This window comes from Benincasa hispida, unplaced genomic scaffold, assembly GCF_027475165.1.
Source record: "Benincasa hispida cultivar pf3 unplaced genomic scaffold, pf3_genome.v1.1 HicScf1339, whole genome shotgun sequence".
Lineage (NCBI taxonomy): Eukaryota > Viridiplantae > Streptophyta > Magnoliopsida > Cucurbitales > Cucurbitaceae > Benincasa > Benincasa hispida.
Window position 1 is genome coordinate 9,747 of NW_028325675.1, and position 19,357 is coordinate 29,103.

At 35.3% G+C, this 19,357-nt stretch overlaps 1 long non-coding RNA gene across 10 annotated transcripts; it reads right to left on the minus strand.

The window, feature by feature from the left end:
* Window positions 1-5,965: 5,965 nt before the first annotated feature.
* On the minus strand, window positions 5,966-19,204 carry LOC150031274 (uncharacterized). Of its 10 annotated transcripts, XR_016525989.1 has the most exons (18): window positions 17,601-19,015; window positions 17,111-17,170; window positions 15,568-15,729; window positions 15,402-15,469; window positions 15,169-15,222; window positions 14,978-15,082; window positions 14,669-14,771; window positions 11,707-14,504; window positions 10,991-11,322; window positions 9,874-10,535; window positions 9,388-9,447; window positions 8,794-8,864; window positions 7,186-7,347; window positions 6,967-7,087; window positions 6,784-6,837; window positions 6,561-6,697; window positions 6,236-6,397; window positions 5,966-6,137 (listed from the first exon to the last, which is right to left on the minus strand). It is a non-coding gene; the product is annotated as an uncharacterized LOC150031274 (long non-coding RNA). The 10 variants fall into 10 exon arrangements; XR_016525997.1 differs by lacking the exon at window positions 17,111-17,170 and having other exon boundaries at window positions 10,991-11,071; window positions 13,978-14,504; window positions 17,601-19,204; XR_016525990.1 differs by lacking the exon at window positions 17,111-17,170 and having other exon boundaries at window positions 15,004-15,082.
* Between the last annotated feature and the right edge of the window lie 153 nt (window positions 19,205-19,357).

A 19,357-nucleotide genomic window follows, 5' to 3' on the forward strand; every position in this document is an offset into this window, starting at 1 on the left:
ATATGGTCAAACATAACAGTAGACTTTTTTCCCTTCCTATTAAAACTTTATTATGTACTACTTTTGAATTAATTATTCAATTTCTTCAATGGCTTAAAACCTTTTCAAATTTTAGATTTTTCTCGATTTATTAGCAATTGTTTCATTTTATATCGAGAGAGCGTAATTTTTATGTCGGTCCTTCTTTTATTAATTCTTATCTAACATTTATGTTAGATGATATAAGATTAAATTTACCTTCACTTACAAATTTAAGCTTTTGAGTCAATCGGTGATTTAAGATGATATTAGAATAGATTTTATCATATTAAATAAGATTAATTTAATTTATGATTAAATTCTAATTTGTTAAACACCATTTGTCGAAAGTGCATTTATCGAAAATTTGGAAGTGTTGTGCTATAAATAAATGAATCGTAATTCAGTTGACATAAGCTTTTACTAATCAATTTTGAAGTTAGAGGTTCGATTTCCTTATTCCACATATGGTAGAAAAAAATGAGAACATAATAAATCAAATATTTTTAATACGTTCATCTATCAAATTTTTCTTCCCATAATAATTTTATAGAATAAATATTTGATTGTTCATGAATGTTATTTTTTCTGGAGTATTTACCAAAATACGAAGTGCACATAATTAAGTGGTAATTGACATGTATGAACCTTTTGTAACAACCCAAATTTGTACGCATACACTACAAGAAATTAAATGTCAAATGTTAAACAGGACGGAATTTTATTTAAATGGGTGGTAAATGTAATACCCTAACCCTAATTTAGAAAGCAGGAAAACAAATAAAATATATAATTAAGAATGAAAAATATATAAACTTAATAGGAAAATCGGGTGGAAATTTAGAATTGGAAAAAAATAAGAAATTTATTAATTATCCAAAAATAATGAATAAGGGGCAGAATCAGGGAGGATTAATTAGAAATTGGACGCTATCTAATTCAGGAGACAAAGGGCCGTAGATAACTTTTTGTTTGGGCACTGCTCATTGGAAAAATTGGAGGTGAATTAATTGCCCATATACTCTTAAAATTTGAAAGAGTTAAAAAGGGGAAGTGGAATCCACAAGCAGTGATGAAGGCAACCAACGCGTGAAAACTAGCGAGATTTGAGAGAAAATTGAAGAGAGCGAAAGTGGAGAGAGCGAGATTGGAGAGAAAATTGGAGAAAGCGAGAGTGGAGAGAAAATTGGAGAGAGCGAGATTCTCAGCGAGACAGTGGGAGAGAGCAGGAGCCACGAGAGCGAGAGCGAGAGCCACGAGAGCCAAACCAGCGAGAGCGAGAGCTAGAGAGTCACAAGATCCAAACCAACGAGAAAGCTGGAGAGAGCGAGATTATGAGAATAGAAAGAGCGAGATTTGGACAGAAGCGGGGATTATGGGTTGAATTTGGCCACGATCTTATAGATTATACATGGAAAACCCAAAATGGAATACAAACAAAGGTGGATGACGTAAGGGCAAACGTTAGCCAAAATTAGGTGTCTTATTAAGAGAAATTCTTAAACCTAAGTAATTTTAAAGAAGCCATGTGTAGGATGAGTTGTCACACAGAGAAGAGCTAGAAACAACTATAATAGGAGGCTTTAGGCTGAAAGTTAAACGAATTCTCAAACAAAACTTAGTAGTAAAAATCGTGTGAAAATGGTGAAGTAATTCTGTTAGTTAGAAGGAGGAAAAGCAAGGGAAGTGCTGCCTAAAATTTCCTTTTAAGAGGGAAAGCTCTACTGATTAAACCATAGGGAATAATAAGGAATAACTAGGATCGCAGTCAAAGTAAGTAGTTATCTCACCATCTTTTTAAGTGTTTCATGGTAGTGTACCTTTAATATGTTGCATAATTATGTTATTGTTATGTTGCATTACATGTTTAAAATACGTTTATCGACAAGGGACCCCATGCATTATGTTTGTTCATAAGATTAAATTTTAATTAGATAAAAGTTATGCTTTTAGGGCTAGCAGGGTATGTATGGTTGCACCCCTCTAGTCCAATCTTACTGTAACATCCTACACCTTTTTATTTATTTATTAATAATGTAAAACTTTTCCCTTTTCAGTAATTGTCCTTAGTTGAAGGACATGTTTGGAATTCTGAATTTAAAGTATAAATGCGAGGATTTAAATGTTGTCGTGGAATTTATTCAAAAATTATTCAATTTGAAAAGTTATGGCAGGAATTAATTATTTTTAGAAAAAGGAAAAGAATTAAATAGTATAAAGTGGGTTAAGGAAAGGATCTAATTAGAGTTATACTATTTTCCTTTTATTATTATTATTACTATTATTATTAGTATATTTTTTTAAAATAAAAAGGACCCCCCCCCCCACCACCACCACCTTCTCCCTCACTCATGCGAGCCCGTCCTCCGTTTTCTTCTTCCTTGCCGCACACCCAGCCGCTACACCCTCAGTCGTCGTGCACCTCCAACCGACCACCATTCATCGACCTCGAAGCGTCGCACGTCCGCTTTCAACCGGTTGCACCACTGGATCTAGCCCCCGCGTGCCATCAGTCACCCAGCCATCGACCTCCCCCCAACTGCGTTGCTCGCCATTCGTGGGTTTCGACTGACCAGATCCCACCAGTCAGACCACGCCGCTCGCCGTCGCGTCGTCCCTTTCAGCCATTCGTTCCGTCCGCGAGCAACCAAAAGCTCTCCAGCCGCTGCCGTGAGCCTCCGTCCAGCTGGGCCGCTCGTCCAAATTCCCTCCAGCCACGCGTTCGCCGCCCCAGCCTCACCACTGTCGGTCGCCATCGTCCCTGCACCTCGGGTCCGCTTTGGTCTTTGTCGGAATCTTGGATTAAGGGTAAGTGTAAATTGTTTTGATTGGATTCCTTGAGGATTTTGAGTAGTCACTAGAATTTGGCCTTGAATTATTGGTACACGTCATGTTTTGAATATAGGGAAAAATTTTAGGTTGCTGAAGTTGTCGTCCAGCCGAGTAAAGGGGTAGTCGACGAATCTTGGTGAAGAGTAAGGCTCTAAACTTATGTGGGTTGTTAAGCATGTTGTATGTTTATGAATTTCTCGATTTAAGTTTGATTGAACCATAGACTGCGGCCTAAAATAATTTGCCATGATGTTGAGGTTTGGATCTTGAGGTGTCCTGGTGTCTTTGTTTTGGGTGATTTAAGTTTGATCCTGTGGGCTTTCGGTTTCGTTGGACAAGGAAGAGGTTGAGCTTGCTAGTTTCTAGAGTTTGCGAGTAAAGGTAAGTAATCTTACTACTGGAACTGCCCACGGGCCAGGCTTTAATTGTGTATGCTAGCATAATAAGCGTATGTTATGGTAAATTTTAGCATATTGATTGACAGTATGACCTGAATCAAAGTATGTTCTGGCACGGATTCTGATTTGTTTACATACACACCTAAGTGCTTGATCGTTAGTATGTGATAGTATGTGTTTTCATATGTCGATGTCTGATCTGCTGGTGTTGAGGCATACTTGCATGTTGTGGATTTATGATATAAGTTATACATGGATGATGTATAATATGTTATTAAGAATTATGTGTATGTGATGAAGCCATGGTATCAAGGATTTTTATGTATGTTTTAGAACTGTACAATGTTGAATCATAGCACGTTAAGACTGTGTGAATATCTTCATTGATTAGTTAGATGCTCACCAGTTTGTGTTTCTTTCGGGATTCACGAGTTTGTGTTTCCTTCGGGATTCACCAGTTTGTGTCTCCTTCGGGATTCACCAGTTTGTGTTTCCTTCGAGATTCACCAGTTTTGTGTTTCCTTCGGGATTCACCAGTTTTGTGTTTCCTTCGGGATTCATCAGTTTGTGTTTCCTTCGGGATTCACCAGTTTTGTGTTTCCTTCGGGATTCACCAGTTTTGTGAGCATACTTAACTACAATAGGATAGAACTCAGTCTCTCATCTGTTACATGTACTTATGTGCCATGTGCGGGTATCTAGAGGACATAGATGCCTAGCCTGACCCCAGTGGTGGGGCTACTTACTGAGTATTTCATACTCATTCTTTCTTATGTTGATGTTTCAGGTAAGGGTAGAGATGCACCAGCGATGGCGCAGCGGAATTCATGATCGAGCCACTGGGACTAGTTTGGGATTTATTGTTTTTAATAATGGCATTTAATAAATGTCTCTTGAACTTCTCTTGTTTTTAATTAGCATTTATTTCAAATAACTGAGCGTCGTTTTAAATTTTTTGCATGCATTTATTTTAGTAACGGCCTTACCTAGATCCTAGGGTTCGGGTCGTTACACTTACGTTTATGTTAATGGTTGATGTTGGATGCGACTCTGGCCCTACTGACTACATGACCCGCTAATCATCAGATGAATTAGTTTCCGCCTAAGTCCTTATCTTTCTATCAGGGCGGAGAAATTTACATTAGAAGCATAACCGACCACCACATGTTATTATATGTTTTCAGTCCCAATCATACGTTTTCAGGACATGTTGCATGTGATTGTGCATTTGGTCACTACCCTATGTGAGAAATACTTACTGGGTATATTATATACTCATCCTATTTTTACAGACTTTCTAGGTAAGGACACAGCATAGTGGCAGAACTGGATGTCGCTCAAATGGCCAACCATCAAACTCACTATTATAGGCACATACATTTTTGTATCACTACGCTAATGTTTTATGGATCCTGGTGTTTTGTAAAATAAACTTTTTATATAGTTTTCTACTTAATTAATAAAATCTTAGATATGTTCTTTTGAGATTTTTGCCAAAACTATCTCATGATAGAAAAGTCTAAGTATGCATGTCGTAGCGGTTGGACCATAATATGTAAGGATCCGGTCGTTACACCTTCAGATCTCCATCCCTCATATTTGTTGTACTAAAAAAATTGCAAAAAGTGTAAACAAATAGATATAAATTCTTTCATACAAATATATCGAACATGATTTTCTTAGAACAAAAAACAGGGTATGAAGATTACCTTGATTTTCTTAATATCGTTTATTTAATCATTCATTACTTAATTAATAAAATCTTAGATATGTTCTTTTGAGATTTTTGCCAAAACTATCTCATGATAGAAAAGTCTAAGTATGCATGTCGTAGCGGTTGGACCATAATATGTAAGGATCCGGTCGTTACACCTTCAGATCTCCATCCCTCATATTTGTTGTACTAAAAAAATTGCAAAAAGTGTAAACAAATAGATATAAATTCTTTCATACAAATATATCGAACATGATTTTCTTAGAACAAAAAACAGGGTATGAAGATTACCTTGATTTTCTTAATATCGTTTATTTAATCATTCATTATTTGGTATACTCGTTGACTAAATTTTATCTATTAATAGTTATAAAAAAGGAGATTTTCAAAAAAATTTTAAAAAATAGGGAAACTATTTACACAAAATAATAAAATCTTAATATTCTTTATCTAGCATAGAGACTGACAGAAGTCTATCGGCATAGAAATCTATCTGTGTCTATCAATGTTTTTTTTTTTTACTTTTTCTGTAAATAGTTTGACATTTTTTCTATTTGGAAAATTTCTCAATAAAAAATTATTTTAGAATTTAACCTTTTTTTTTTAATATAACAACATGGGGGATTGAGCAACTTCCAACCTATAGGAATGTTTGAGTTTTTATTTTATAATATTTTATTTTTGATCATTTGCATGTTAGTAAAAAAAAATATTATAAATTTGTCCTTATAAATTAATAACTATTATGTTATGAATAATTTATTTTTTTACTATTGTTAATATAAACTCTGTTTGAAGAACTACTTTATAAAATAAATATTTAGTTAGTTATGTAGGATCTGTTTGCTTGTGGAAAAATGGTTTTTTAAAAAACTTATTTTTATTTAAACATCCTTCGTGAATATTTATTAAAAAAAAACTTTTAAAAAGTTATTTTAAATACTTATCAAACATTTATTTTTTTTTAAAATGACTTATTTTTTAAATTAAACACGTGAAAATATATTACAAACACACTTTAGTTTATTCTTATCATCAGCGTGAAGAAAATACATCAAAATTATCTCTCTGTTTAAATTTATGCAGTCAGTTCTACATATTTACATTTCATGATCCCTGTAGGACACCCTTGAAACCATACAACGTGCTTCCTTTTGCATGAACCTGTAGGAAATCTTCAACAAAATTATAGAATCTGCTAATTAGCCACAACTTGAACAGAAAACCAAACATTTATTCTTGATTTATAAATGTGGACACAATGAGACCCTACCAAATAGTCTAGAAATCACATTATGCCCTCTCAGTGCTTGGCCACAAAACTAGACAACTCCAATCTTCAATTTCTTATTCATCTGCATCGAACTGGAATCACTTGGCACCAACAGTGTCGACGGTTGGCCGAAAAGATCAGGAAACAGCTTTGTGATCTCATCTGCACGCACATATAACACACAACTCAAACACTCTAAAACCTTAAGAAGTAGCAATTGGCCTCAAACTCATTCTGTAAAACTCAAGTTCCAAACAAAAGCGAGATCTATAATCATAAGAAAAACACAGTAAAAGAATAAACAAAACTCAATGCATGTCACTACTCTTCCTTCGAGACATCAATCAACTCAGAGCTAGGAGGGTCATCGAGGATTTTAAAGGGGTTTTTGAGAATAATCTCCACCAATTGGCAAGGCCATCCAGATCAAAGCTTCTGAGCAGTTTCTTCAGCTTGCTTAAACTGAAAATAAAACCGAACTGTCAATTAATGCCTTGACTACAACTAAGACGTCTCAAAATGAAAATTATGGGAAGAAAGAGTTTCACCTGATCTAGAGTTTCAATCTGATCCCTCCCACTGCATATCATATCAAAACCACCCTGATAAAATAAAAATTCATTTAAATCAAGAATTGCATTCAAATGGCAATCACTTCGCATCGAGACTGCACATATTCACACTAATAATTCTAACAACTGAAAGCTAGAAATCCCTTCAAGAAAATTAACCTGATTGCGATATGGGTAGATAAATTGTGCAGTCAGTTCTACATATTTACATTTCATGATCCCTGTAGGACACCCTTGAAACCATACAACGTGCTTCCTTTTACATGAACCTGTAGGAAATCTTCACCAAAATCATAGAAGCTGCTAATTAGCCACAACTTGAACAAAAAAGCAAACATTTATTCTTGATTTATAAATGTGGACACAATAAGACCCTACCAAATAGTCCAGAAATCACATTATGCCCTCCCAGTGCTTGGCCACCAAACTAGACAACTCCGATCTTCAATTTCTTATTCACCTGCACCGAACTGGAATCATTTGGCACCAACATTGCCGACTGTTGGCCGAAAAGATCAGGAAACAGCTTTGTGATATCATCTGCACGCACATATAACACAATTCAAACACTCTAAAACCTTAAGAAGTAGCAACTGGCCTCAAACGCATTCAGTAATACTCAAGTTCCAAACAAAAGCGAGATTTACAATCATAAGCAAAACACAGTAAAAGAACAAACAAAACTCAATGCATGTCACTACTCTTCCTTCGGGACATCAATCAACTCAGAGCTAGGAGGGCCATCGAGGATTTTGAAAGGGTTTTTGAGAATAGAGGGAAAAGGGAGAGGTTGATCGATATGGTGGGCTTGGACTTCGCTATACACAATAGAAACACGGCCAATCTCCGATGGAGAAGATGCAATGATGGGGGAAACATCGGCATTAGCGATGAAAGGCGAAGACATTGGTAGGAGAGAAATGAAGATGAAAATGGGGAGATAGGTAGAGAAATGAAAGATTGAATCAATGAAAGAAGTCGAAAATTGAGTGTTCGACAAAGTCAAGAAGATGAAGGACGTGACTAGAATAAGAGGAAATAACTTGTGGATGAAATGGATAACACTCTAAGAAGGGATTTCGGTTCTCCAAAAGCTCCATATGAGTCCCTGATGTGAGGATTTGGCCAGCAAGAGACTAGAATTTTTGTGGCTAAAACAACGAGAGAGAAAACACATTTGGTCTCCACGAAATTAATCAATTTGCATATAGATAAAGACCTCCACCAACATTTGATGAAAACCCAACCTTAGCAAAAAGAAAAGGCTTAAAACAAATCCCAACCAAAAACACCTAGAGACTCTAGTGTTAAAGGGACAACCAAGGTAAATGTTTAGAACTCGGCTATGCTCCACAAAACTTACCACTTCAGGCCTAAGACATATAGGAGGTTTTTTGCAAGACATGGAAGGTATTAATAGTTCCCAAAGAACCAACCAAGAAAATAAATGAACTTTCTATGGGATTTTTAGTTTCCACCAAGAAGTGAGAACGCAAAAATAGCAAAACAAATAAATAGGCACTTCACAAGAGGACTGAGGACCCAAACGACTCAAAGAAAACTTTCATATAAACAAGAAAAGAATAAAAATGTACAAAATATTGAATGCAATATAACATGAAAATTGACTAATTTGAAAGTAAACAAGAAATCGAACAAAAAAAAAAAAAAAAACAAAATGAACCAATCACAAAAATTACGTTGTGTACTTATAGAAATGGTGTTTCCATATATTTTGTCTGTAATTGATTCAGGTGCAGTCTGCCCATTACTATAAGTAAACTGAAAAGTCAATGCATTCAAGTCAGATAAACATAGATACATCATTGTTGTAGTTGTCATGGATTATAAGATAAAGGTCATAATTTTCAACTAACATTTTGCAACAAAAACATTATGCTTCATCAAAAGGTTGCACTTTTACCAATAATTTCATTTAATTAAATATAAAGGGCAGTGCAAAATAATTTTTTTTAAAAAAATCACCTTAATACCCCAATCGTATTCAGGTCCACCTAGATTGTGTGACTTGCACTCATTATAAATCCTCCGTTGGCCTGTATAGAACAAAAAAAGATTATGCAAAAAGGCAAAGGAGCATGAGTATAAAATACAAAAAGTTAAAAGTGAATTTTTTTTATCCCCACTTGACATATTTAATCAATTCCAATTCTGATTTGTCAGTTACTAACTTAGGATTTTAATTTGAGATTCTATTCTGGAGATGAAAATACCCACGAACTAAAATGTCATCTCTTTTTCTTTGTCCATGCCGTATAGAATCATAAATCACAATCCTAAACAACTAATCACTCAAAGAACCGATTAAAAGAGAAATAAAATAAGTCAAAAAATAAAGATCAGCTAGTTTCAAGAAATCAAGGAACAGAAAAATCATAAACTCAAGTGTGACATAATATTTGACAAAGACTAATTCAAATATTTTTTAAAACAATGATAAAATAAAGAGCTAGATTTTAAGATAGAAAAATATTCTAGGCAAGATTTAGAGTTAATATGTGACTAAATCACTCAAATTTAATAGCCTGAAGGTAAAAGACTACTACAACTTTTTCATACCTTTTAGTGTGTTCTTCTACTCCGTAACTTGAATTGGGGACAAAAATGAAGTGATTCAGCCTAGCAAAAAAGTACATGATTAACTAACCAAATACAACAGTCGTAACAATTTTTTATATTGTTTAAACTAACATCCACACTAATGATACACACACGCAACACTAATGACCAAGTTACTTTACTAATATTTCAATATTTTAGCTTTAATGACATATAGCTATAAACTAAATAATAATACATGAAGTATCAAATTTTAATAAAGGGCAAACAAAAAGAGAGAAAGAAATAGAAGAAAGGAGTATCAATGGAAATGAGATGAAGAAAACAGAAAAACAAAAAGATATTGAGATACAATCATATGAATGGAGAAAATTAAGCAAGAGATGGAGAAGATAGACGGAGAAACAGAGATAAAAAAAAAGAAAGAAAAAGGAGAAAGAAGAAAAGGATAAAGAAAGACAAGAAGAAAGAAATCAAGTGAAATACCATAAGATGGAGAGAGAAAGAACTAGCCCTTCGTTTCGCCAACAAAGAAGTCATCTTTGACGATTTCTCATTCCTTCTTTGCCGAGCCGCCTCTCTTCGCCATTCGAAGTACTACCTCTACCTTCCCTTTCGAGAACATACCCAGGAGCCCTCCTTTTCCAATAATTAAAAGAAATACCATAAATCTTCGTCTATGATTTTGCCGGCCGGCCCTTTACAAGACAATACTAAGCAAAAATATACACCAACAAAATTAGACATTACAATGAACTTAACACATTACTAATAATTCATGTAAGAATGGAAACTACAAAGAATTTAGGTATCTCACTTCCAACTATGGAATTTGACCCGAGACTTCATTAAAATATCTTATCCAAATTCTGAAAAATAGGTTCGATTTTCATCAATTTGGTTGTGTAAGATACCTATATCTAGATCACCTGCTCCATTCTTCTTTTAGATTTGAACTTGCATAATCAATGGTAGGATTCTGATCTGACCTCCCCACATGACAAATCGAGCGGCGTGAATTATAATATAAGACTGGGAAGGAGATTAAAGGAAACGACATTTACTCTAGAAAGAGATCATATTACCATCTAGTTCCACCATTGTCTTCTTGATCACAGGCTTGAACTTACTTGCCAAACGAATTCTACCTTTAGAAAGAGATCATCAAATGATAAATATTAAACTAGACTTCATGAAGATGTTCTATCAATCCAAAGCCTTTCAAAATTGATAAGAGAAAAGATACTCCACTTTTATCCTTGTTTTTCTGATCTTACATGCACCTTGACTAGTCTTTATAGTATTGTATAAGTAACTATTAAGTTATTTGGATACTCTAAAAAAGAAAAAAATAAATAAACTTTTAAGTCTCATCAACTAGAAAATTGTTGTCTTTTTAATATAGATTGGAGAGTTTTTTTCATCTTTCATTTTTTTTTCTTCTAGTTATCTCCATTTGTTCTCATTTTGGCTGGATAATTGATACTCTGTTTATCATTTCCCTTCTTATTCCCCATAAAAAATATTCTATAAAAAAAATTATTAACGTGTTATTCAAGAAAACATGAGAACAGGAATGCACGTTTTCATGAAAAAATCATACCGTGTCTCCTCTCCACATCCATTAACGAAGTCAATGCAGTTTCGCCAGCCATCCAATCTTCAACAGAAGCAGCCAAATTTCCTACCCGGTATGCATAACTAGTAAGTAATAGAAATGAGGAAAAAATCTATGGAGGAAACTGATATCAAGAAAAAGAATGAAAGGTTAAAAGGTTAGAGACTAAAATGATCAGGAGGTACAAGAAGTGGGACAGACAGATCGATGATATTGGTCCAGTTTTTCCACTCTGGAGGAGAGCTCCAGCAGTGTAACCCAAAGCATAGCAATAAGTTGAATCAAAGTTCGTGGGTAAACCACACATCCCTTTGTACCTATAAGTCAAAAGAAGAAATAAACAGAGATAACACACAGAGCACTAACCAGCAAAGTATAATTTTTTTCGTATCATCTCATGGCCATTCGCTCGTACCATTGGTAAGTTTACATTTGAAAGTCAAGTAGCTGTAAGCCTAACCCATCACTTGATTGGGCATTTTCTTTACGAGTTCATAATGGAAGTCTAGATACTTGATACCCCTAATTATCAAATATGAATTTAAAAGATCTTGATGCATTTACCAACATGCATGTTTTTGAGATCTCAACTGATTTGCCTACTACCCAAGTGCTAAATATAATATGTGTTAATCACTAAATTATTAAATAGGAGCGTTTAAGTAAAACAGCAAAAGTTCAAGCACGAATAGAATAAGTACCCAAAGAAATGTGACTACCCCTTGAATTGGCCGCCAATTATATGCACCTTGTTGCCTTCTCTTTTCCATCTCAATTTCATGGAAAGACGTGTATAAAACAAAAAGAAAAAACAATTACTTGGAATGGAGCGTTAAAGTAAAACAGCAAAAGTTCAAGCACGAGTAGTGAGTTTCATTTCCCATAACCTATCCTCATCTATAATATTTATTTTTCCATAACCTATCCTCATCTATAATATCATGGGCAAGAATTTCATTGAGTTCCGAAATAAGCTGTTGCACCTGTAGAAAGCGGGTTATAAATGATATCAGTTCAAGAATGACATATTGATCCCTTTAGACTCTCTCTTTAGACTCTCTCTCGAGTCTCTCTTGAGTAGCTCTTTAGACTCTCTCTTTAGGTTCTCCATTTTCTTTATGTTGTGCTCGACATCCCTTTAGAGCTACTCGAGAGAGAGAGTCTAAAGAAAGAACCTAAGATTTGAAAGAGCTAAGTTAGAATCTAGACTCGAGAGAGCAAGATTAGAACTGCATAAACAAAAGATAAGAACCTAGAGAAAAATTCTGTTTGCCAACCTGCATCGCATGCATCCTAGAGATAGGTATGGTATTATGTGGTCGCCTTATATGTGTATGCGTCATTTTTTCATCGCATAAATAAGAATAGAGGCTTATGTGTAGGTCCTATAGTCTTATCGCATATATCGCATGCGTTCTAGCATTAAAAGTCGTAGCATTCGCATCAAGAGATGATTTACTATTGTATGTGTGTTGCATGATCGCATAGCATGAACACATCCTAAGAAGTGTTAGCCGAAACTCTTCTCAACCCATTCACCGCATACTCATCGCGTCTTCCGTTTTATAACTCTTTTCGAATTCCGCTGCATTTGTTTATTTTTATTACCACAAACAACATTCCCAATAACTACTTGATTTATTTGGTTACCGCAAATTGTTCTGAGAAATTACCACCGCATATTTTTTCCCAAGTCCCTGTGTTTGACCCTGAACTTACCAAGAAACTCAGTGGGGTTTTACTTGAATTCCACTGAGAAAACTTAAGTGCTCAACGCATTTTCATCCATAATTCCACCTCATAAAATAACGCATCAGGTGCCATGGATGGGCGGTGGAGCTGACTCTCCCGAGATCTAGCTCCGATCGTAGGCTTTGGTCGTTTCTCGGAATGGAAGAAGGAGATGAAGATTCTCAAGCCTTCTTCTCACGCATTTGTCTGGATCGCAGGGAAAAACTCTAGATAAGTTGGCATTCTGCTCACCGGCTTCTTTATATAGAGATTGGATCGCCGACAGCATTAATGGACTGCTCTGATTCTGACATTCGCGACGTGTTAGTCCTTTCTAAATCTCTGCTGCTAATGGCGTAGTAGGTGAAATGTCAACATCAGTTTTTTATTTTCCCAAGATGTACGTCAGCGTTCATTCCACCAACCTTGCGTTGATCCCTCTATTATGCGTTATCGTGTAGCCGCAATCTTGCAGTGACCGCATTCGCTTAATACCGCAACTTCGACACGGTGATCGCAATCGCTTGACGAGCGCAACTACCATGCGATGGACGCATGCCTTGCCTTCATTTTGGCTTACCCCTACATGTGTCATGCGGACATCCAATTATGAGCAAGACGCTCTTTCTCAAACTAGACTCATACATACTTAGCAGCGGAATTGCGGTATTTCTTTATGCGTTGATCCTGGCAACTTACTTTCGTTTTGGCTTGCCCCCACGTGTGTCTTGCGGACATCCAACTACAGGTATGTGTCATTCACAACTTAACTCTTATCAACATGTGTTTCTCCATTGCGTTGGCAGTGGAGTTGTTATTCTAAGTTTCCTTTTTTTTCTTCATATAGCTAAAAATAGCAAGGTTGAAAATAAATACCTCACCCCAAAATTTAAAATGCGACAATGTCCTCCTTGCCAATAGATTGAAAGAAGTCATGCGATGTTCTTAAGAAGTTTGGTAAAGGATCAGTTTGAAAGAAAGCTAGCCGACCACTAACTTTTAGAAACATTTCTTGAGGTGATTGTCCTAAAAATAAGTTAACTCTAGTATATAAAAAAAAATAGATGCATGTGATTCATCATTGAAATCATAAATGGCAAAGAGAAAGCATGCGGCGACTTACTAAATTTATCAATGTTAAATGATTGCGGTAATCAAACAGGATGCGGTGATAAAACTTTCAAAATTAAAATACGATGCGATGGTGCAGAATTTGGAATAGAGTGAAGGAAAAATACAACCCCAAAATGTGCGCTGTCGTCGGCATTGTTTGTCGATGCCTCCTTCTTTGCGGCGATCTTCCTTTGCATTCCATCAAAGAAAACATTGAGAGGGTAATGATAATAATAAAGTAGTTGTATCTTCATGCGGCGCCTCCGCAATCGTGTGCCTTGATCGTTTGCAAAGAAAACATTGAGAGGGTAATGATAACAATAAAAGAAAGTTAGCAAAATTTTTCTCGCCCTTTTTTCTTTTTTTTTTGAAAGACGTAAAAGCAAATATATGATAACAGGTAATAATAAGGTGATGAAAGTTCATGAAGTATTGATGTAGAAAAAGGATATTCGAAAAGAATGCATCCGTGATGAGGTCTTCACATAGTAACTCAAGGACTACTTATTCCAAGCTGGGCCTTTCACGTCCACGGTGGCATTTTCTTCTTCTCTCGTTCTTCCAGAATCTTGACTGTTTTAATCCGGACCTTTTCTCGATTGATGTTTATTATGATTTCCTCTTTGTGCACATTACCAATCATTTTTTAATATATCTGCATAAATATCAGCAGAGCCTATTAAGAGTCTCATCTCATGAATGCGATATTCCATTTTTTCCTTGAGTTCTTGAAGAAACTACTTCAACTTTGAAAGAGTCACCAAAGTTCAATCCAAACGAAATATCAATTCTAAAGTAGTTACAAAGAGAAATGAGTACCTTGCAAGCAGAATCAAATCCAAAACTTGTGGTGACCTCTTTGCATTTGAGATCACCATCAATAGTTTTGGGCAACCAATCACTCGGGTTCAAATTCTTACTCCTAATTTGAAAACAACAGATAGAAGGGGAATATAAATAACAGAGTCTTGCACACACAAAAAATGGTACCCTATAGTAATTAATTACTCAACCTTATATTTCTGCAATAAAAATAACATATAATAGCTTATCTATGACAATGAAAGTAAGAAAGAGAGAGAAAAAAGGAGGGAGGCAATAAACAAATTTCATAGTTTTGAAAAATACATAAAGTTTTCAGCGAGGAGACAGACATTTGTGTTGGAATCATCTCCACCAATTGACAAGGCCATCCAAATCAAGCTTCTTAGCAGTTTCTTCAGCTTGCTTAAACTGGAAATAGAAACGAACAGTCAATTAATGCATTGACTACAACCAAGACGTCTCAAAATGAAAATTCTGGAAAGAAAGAATTTCACCTGATCTAGTGTTTCAATCTTATCCCTCCCACTGCATATCATATCAAAACCACCCTGATAAAACAAAAATTCATTTAAATCAAGAATTGCATTCAAATGGCAATCACTTCGCATCGAGACCACACATATTCACACTAACAATTCTAACAACTGAAAGCTAGAAATCTCTTCAAGAAAATTAACCTGATTGCGATATGGGTAGATAAATTATGCAGTCAGTTCTACATATTTACCTTTCATGATCCTGTAGGACACCCTTGAAACCATACAACGTGCTTCCTTTTACTCACCTGTAAGAAATCTTCACCAAAATCATAGAAGCTGCTAATTAGCCACAACTTGAACAAAAAAGCAAACATTTATTCTTGATTTATAAATGTGGACACAATGAGACCCTACCAAATAGTCCAGAAATCACATTATGCCCTCCCAGTGCTTGGCCACCAAACTAGACAACTCCGATCTTCAATTTCTTATTCACCTGCACCGAACTGGAATCACTTGGCACCAACATTGCCGACTGTTGGCCGAAAAGATCAGGAAACAGCTTTGTGATATCATCTGCACGCACATATAACACAATTCAAACACTCTAAAACCTTAAGAAGTGGCAACTGGCCTCAAACGCATTCAGTAAAACTCAAGTTCCAAACAAAAGCGAGATTTACAATCATAAGCAAAACATAGTAAAAGAACAAACAAAACTCAATGCATGTCACACTCTTCCTTTGAGACATCAATCAACTCAGTTACCAAACAGAGTAAAAAAAAAAAACACGTTATGAAGGCTAAAAACTCCAAAACAAGAAGAGAATGTAAATGATCTATGGATAATAAACACCCGGATTGTCAGCGGCAGAGCTAGGAGGGCCATCGAGGATTTTGAAGGGGTTTTTGGGAATAGAGGGAAAAGGGAGAGGTTGATCGATACAGTGGGCTTGGACTTCGATATACACAGTAGAAACAAGGCCGATCTCCGACGGAGAAGATGCAATGACGAGGGAAACATCGGCATTGGCGATGAAAGGCGGAGACATTGGTAGGAGAGAAATGAAGATGAAAATGGGGAGATAGGTAGAGAAATGAAAGATTGAATCAATGAAAGAAGTGGAAAATTGAGTGTTCGACAAGGTCGAGAAGATGAAGGACTTGACTAGAATAAGAGGAAGGAGCTTGTGGACAAAATGGATAACACTATAAGAAGGGATTTTGATGCTCCAAAAGCTCCATATGAGTCCCTGATGTGAGGATTTGGCCAGCAAGAGACTAAAATTTTTATGGCTAAAACAACGAGAGAGAGAGAGAGGGTTTCAATGAAACGAAATTTTTCATTGAAAAAATGAAAAGAGATATTTGGTCTCCAAGCGAATGTAACAATTTAGTCTACTTTAAAACACATTTGGTCTCCACGAAATTAATCAATTGGCATACAGATAAAGACCTCCACCAACATTTGATGAAAACCCAACCTTAGCAAAAAGAAAAGGCTTAAAACATAAATCCCAACCAAAAACACCTGGAGACTCTAGTGGAAAAGGGACAACCAAGGTAAATGTTTAGAACTCGGCTATGCTACACAAAACTTGCCAATTCAGGCCTAAGACATATGGGAGGTTTTTTGCAAGACGTGGAAGGCATTAATAGTTCCCAAAGAACCAACCAAGAAAATAAATGAACTTTCTATGGGATTTTTAGTTTCCACCAAGAAGTGAGAACGTAAGAATACCAAAACAAATAAATAGGCACTTGAGCTAGATTTTACAAAGACTAATTCAAGTGTGACATAATATTTGACAAAGACTAATTCAAATATTTTTTTAAACAAGGATAAAATAAAGAGCTAGATTTTAAGATAGAAAAAGCAAGATTTAGAGTTAATATGTGACTAAATCACTCAAATTTAATAGCCTGAAGGTAAAAGACTACTACAACTTTTTCATACCTTTTAGTGTGTTCTTCTACTCCGTAACTTGAATTGGGGACAAAAATGAAGTGATTCAGCCTAGCAAAAAAGTACATGATTAACTAACCAAATACAACAGTCGTAACAATTTTTTATATTGTTTAAACTGATCAAGTTATGCGATAATGATACACACACACAACACTAAGGACCAGTTACTTTACTAATAATTTTCATATTTTAAGCTTTAATGACATTTAGCTATAAACTAAATAATAATACATGAAGTATCAAATTTTAACAAATGGCAAACAAAAAGAGAGAGAAATAGAAGAAAGGAGTATCAATGGAAATGAGATGAAGAAAACAGAAAAACAAAAAAATATTGAGATACAATCATATGAATGGAGAAAATTAAGCAAGAGATGGAGAAGATAGACGGAGAAACAGAGATAAAAAAAAAAGAAAGAAAAAGGAGAAAGAAGAAAAGGATAAAGAAAGACAAGAAGAAAGAAATCAAGTGAAATACCATAAGATGGAGAGAGAAAGAACTAGCCCTTCGTTTCGCCAACAAAGAAGTCATCTTTGACGATTTCTCATTCCTTCTTTGCCGAGTCGCCTCTCTTCGCCATTCGAAGTACTACCTCTACCTTCCCTTTCGAGAACATACCCAGGAGCCCTCCTTTTCCAATAATTAAAAGAAATACCATAAAGCTTCGTCTATGATTTTGCCGGCCGGCCCTTTACAAGACAATACTAAGCAAAAATACACACCAACAAAATTAGACATTACAATGAACTTAACACATTACTAATAATTCTCGGGTCAAATACACAGTAGAAATACCATAGGGCTTGGACTTCGACATACACAGTAGAAACAAGGCCGATCTCCGACGGAGAAGATGCAATGACTAGGGAAACATCGGCATTAGCGATGAAAGGCGGAGACATTGGTAGGAAAGAAATGAAGATGAAAATGGGGAGATAGGTAGAGAAATGAAAGATTGAATCAACGAAAGAAGTGGAAAATTGAGTGTTCGACAAGGTCGAGAAGATGAAGGACTTGACTAGAATAAGAGGAAAGAGCTTGTGGACAAAATGGATAACACTCTCAGAAGGGATTTTGATGCTTCAAAAGCTCCATATGAGTCCCTGATGTGAGGATTTGGCCAGCAAGAGACTAAAATTTTTATGGCTAAAACAACGAGAGAGAGAGAGAGAGAGAGGGTTTCAATGAAACGAAATTTTTCATTGAAAAAATGAAAAGAGATATTTGGTCTCCAAGCGAATGTAACAATTTAGTCTACTTTAAAACACATTTGGTCTCCACGAAATTAATCAATTTGCATACAGATAAAGACCTCCACCAACATTTGATGAAAACCCAACCTTAGCAAAAAGAAAAGGCTTAAAACATAAATCCCAACCAAAAACACCTGGAGACTCTAGTGGAAAAGGGACAACCAAGGTAAATGTTTAGAACTCGGCTATGCTACACAAAACTTGCCAATTCAGGCCTAAGACATATGGGAGGTTTTTTGCAAGACCTGGAAGGCATTAATAGTTCCCAAAGAACCAACCAAGAAAATAAAGGAACTTTCTATGGGATTTTTAGTTTTCACCAAGAAGTGAGAACGTAAGAATAGCAAAACAAATAAATAGGCACTTGAGCTAGATTTTACAAAGACTAATTCAAGTGTGACATAATATTTGACAAAGACTAATTCAAATATTTTTTAAAACAAGGATAAAATAAAGAGCTAGATTTTAAGATAGAAAAAGCAAGATTTAGAGTTAATATGTGACTAAATCACTCAAATTTAATAGCCTGAAGGTAAAAGACTACTACAACTTTTTCATACCTTTTAGTGTGTTCTTCTACTCCGTAACTTGAATTGGGGACAAAAATGAAGTGATTCAGCCTAGCAAAAAAGTACAGGATTAACTAACCAAATACAACAGTCGTAACAATTTTTTATATTGTTTAAACTAACATCCACACTAATGATACACACACGCAACACTAATGACCAAGTTACTTTACTAATATTTCAATATTTTAGCTTTAATGACATTTAGCTATAAACTAAATAATAATACATGAAGTATCAAATTTTAACAAAGGGCAAACAAAAAGAGAGAAAGAAATAGAAGAAAGGAGTATCAATGGAAATGAGATGAAGAAAACAGAAAAACAAAAAGATTTTGAGATACAATCATATGAATGGAGAAAATTAAGCAAGAGATGGAGAAGATAGACGGAGAAACAGAGATAAAAAAAGA